Source organism: Balaenoptera ricei, chromosome 15, assembly GCF_028023285.1.
Source record: "Balaenoptera ricei isolate mBalRic1 chromosome 15, mBalRic1.hap2, whole genome shotgun sequence".
Classification (NCBI taxonomy): domain Eukaryota; kingdom Metazoa; phylum Chordata; class Mammalia; order Artiodactyla; family Balaenopteridae; genus Balaenoptera; species Balaenoptera ricei.
The window spans coordinates 20,689,529-20,693,217 of NC_082653.1; the positions used below are offsets into that span (position 1 = coordinate 20,689,529).

The 3,689-nt window shown below is 41.2% G+C and overlaps 1 pseudogene; it reads left to right on the forward strand.

Moving 5' to 3' along the window:
* The first annotated feature begins 419 nt into the window (after positions 1–419).
* LOC132349484 (ubiquitin-like-conjugating enzyme ATG3) lies at positions 420–2,924 on the forward strand (annotated as a pseudogene).
* Positions 2,925–3,689: the final 765 nt, after the last annotated feature.

Sequence of the window (3,689 nt, forward strand, 5' to 3'; positions counted from 1 at the left end):
TAGGCATGGTATGCAGGAATAAGAGGAAATATCAAAGGCAGATTCATGGTGCCAGGTAAAGAACCAGACCAGGAGACAAGTTTAAGAAATAGGGAAACTGAAGCCAATAAAAAATAGAGCTTGGAGAAGCTGGTGTGAAAGACAAGGAGGTAAAAAGCCAGAAATATGTTTTAATAGAAACCAAGGGAAGAGAATTTTCCTAAGAAAGAACAACCAAATGCAACATATGACAGGAGGTAAAATAAGAGCTCATTGAAATTTTATCTATAAATTTGACCACAAGGAAACCAATGGCGATCTTGACAAGAGCAGTTTAAGAGGGATGTTGAAAAATATTCAGAGGTGATTGGAGGTGGAAAAGTCAGGTGAGTGAATATAGACTACTTTTCAAATAGGTGGCTTTGTAATGACATTAAACCATGAAGAAGAAGAGAGAGAGGAAGTACTGGGTAAAAGGGGAAAGGGGTAATCATTGATTGCTCTGTATTCCCATTATCTGCACACTTTTCCATAGGGAACTGCTCTCCCAGAATTCCAACAGTGAGATCCAGATAACACAGCCAACCTGAGCCCTCAGAGTGCCCCATTCCCTTGACAACTGTGATTGGTTCAAGGATAAACTCATGACCCAAGTTGAGCCAAATAGAATTCTTCCTCAGATTTTTGATTATTCAAACTTGATGGCAATGGCCCCTTTTCCTTGTTGATCATAAGCTACAGGAATTTGGTCTGGCACGACCTACAGACAGGTTTTCATCACATGGAAAAAACTGACCTGAAAGAAAAACTCTAACATGAAGACAAGAGTAGAGATGAAAATGAAATAGTGGTCACATCTCAGAGTCCAGTTGTCCATGAAGCCAGCTCACTTCTGCCTCTTCCACAATTTGTTTATGTAATATAATGTTTCCTTTCTTGCCTCTGCTAGTTTTAGTTGGGTTTCTGTCCCTTGCAACCCAAAGAATCCCAATGTAAAACTGAAGGTCATTCCATTGATGAAAGCAATTTCCTTCAATTCTTTTGGATGAGCATATTGTCGACTGAAAGATGGCCATCAGTAGAGGGAGAAAGAATGAAAGAACACAATATTATTGATGGAGGGAGGTCTTTGAGGCAACACATACAGGTAAAACTAGAGGGATTCACCTTGAACATTCAGTTGGCGAGGGTAGGATTGGTTATGTAATTTGTGGGGCCCAGTGCAAAAAGAAACTGTTGGGCCCTTCGTTCAAAAATTATAAAGAATTTCAAGATGGTGATAGCAGAACATTAAACCAGACAAGGGGAGAAATCTGAGTGTATGTGACGGCACAGGTCACTGCCCATGGAACCAGTTCCTCTGAGATGTAAGGTCAGGAGGGACAGATGGCATGTGACAGGAACATTTAGGGGTGACAGTAATAAATTGAGATGGAGACACTATTTCCCCAAAGGAGAGGTAGACTTATCTGCTGTGAAAGAAAGGGTTGGGTATGAGAGGGTGCAGAAGGAAGGTAAAAAGAAAGGTAAATGGACACGGAAATATGAAACACGCATTCCCTGAACATGTGCAAACTCCCCGTAAGGATGATGTAGCAGCGATGAGCTGGAGCACCTTTGAGAGCCAGGCAGAGTTTGATTATACACCGCGGCACGCCCGTCAGCTGCCAGCCTCCCTACACAACCATTATTTGCTTATTTCAGGACTCCCTGGCTGTTCTGTAAAATCAAAGCTTTACTAATAACCATATTTAGCGTTGAACAAGCGCTTGGTATTTCCCGAGGACTTCACAAGCACTAATTAGTTAATAGTTCAATGTAGTTGAAGAAAAGGCATAAATTGCACGTCTGCAAGAACCAGGTGCCTTTCTTGTTTGCGATGTAGGGAAAGGATCCTTACACCAGGTATCAGGGGTCTGTGAGTCCTGGAATTATAAGCAGTGTATGACTGTGTGTGTTTGTGTGTCTGTGTGTCTGTCTTTCTGTGTGTGTATATGATTGTATGCATGCATGTATGTACACACATGTGTGAGTGTGTATGCATGTGCATGTGTGTACATGCACATGCATGTGTGTGAAAATACCTTCATTGGGTCCTCATAGAAACATCTGGGCCAAAAGGAGTAAATAATCATAGCACTGAAGAAGGGGCTTAAGATACAGACTCAGAAAACTTGGATTAGGACACAGGTTCAGCCACCTACTGGTTATCCAAACTTGTACATATCAACTTCCCTCTTAGTGCCAGAGTTTCCTCATCTATAACATGGAAAGAATACCTTTCTCTCATGGTGTGTAGATTAAAGAAAAGTCCTACCACAAAGTCAGAATTGATCAGTGTGTCAAGTCTGTCTTGCATTTTCTCATTCATTTCATAGCTGGACAGCAAAGACGATCTAAACACCGAATTTGCTCAGCTATACGTGAGGAGAAAGAGGAGGAAGATGTAAGAAAAGCTGCAGATATGGAAGAATATGAAGAGAGTGAATTGTTGGAAACAGATGAGGTTGCCCTCGGTGCAAGGAAAATAGTAGAAATTTGAGAGCTAAGGCTGAGGTTGCTAGTTTGCAAACCGGAACATACGACCTTTACGTCACTTATGGTAAGTATTACCAGATCCCACAACTATGGTTGTGAGCCATGATGAGCAATGGTAGCCTCTATCAGGTGAGTACATGTGTGAAGTCAAGTTCATTTGAAGAAAACAGTGACCATTTAAATCACTGTTATCTCCCACCACCGCCTATGTGTTCAGTTCCCCCAGGCAGGCATGCCTGATGATGAAGGAAACCATAGACTGTTGCAGAAGGAAGGGTGTTCATATATATCTTCTAATGTTCTTGAAATGTGTTCAAACCATCATTCCAACAATAAACTATAACTACACTAGACACTAGACAATGAAACAAGTAGAGCACGGAAGCTATCTTAATTATTGGTCCTGATTTTTAAAGAATTTACCCATACACGTGACCATTGGTCATATTCACCAATATGTACAATTTCTCTAATAAAGGGACTTACATGTTTATGTATTAAATGTTTTAAATGTCCCATTACAAAAGAAAAAGGTGTGTGTCCCTAAGAGGACCTTACACACAGTTCCTGCTTTGTGTTTCTTGCCTCAGTACAGAGATTCTTCCACTTCACTTGCTATTAAGGAAATCTTGTATCTTTAACGCAGTCTGCTGCTGTCTTTCTGTCAATCACTATCTTCATGTAGATCCTTCACAGAACCTTTTAGTCTGATTGACACATTCAGAGACTTGACCACATGGTAAGGGAGAAAGCCAGACTTCAAATTGAGATCTGCAGTCCAGTGTTCTTTCCTGGGCACCATTCAGGTTTCATTATTGGCTTAAAGCAAAAGGTACTGGAAAGATCCTGAAATAGGGATGGCTGGGCATAGAGACAGTGTATCCCAGCCTCTGTCTTCACCATCCCCCTCTGCCTCCAAATGACTGAACCCACCAGCTCTGAGAGCTGAAAACAGACAGATCATCTCTGGGTGGGAGTGATTCAACCCACTCACACCAGGGATTTTAAGAAGTAAAGAGACCTGAGAAAGACTCACCCTACAGTATCACCCTGACATTGGGGTAGAAGGTTGATAATAGTGATCGATGACTAACAGTGAATAGATCAGCTAAGAAGACAAAATTCTGGATTTGGAATTAGGCACAAACTTGAATATTTATTTAGGGAAAGAA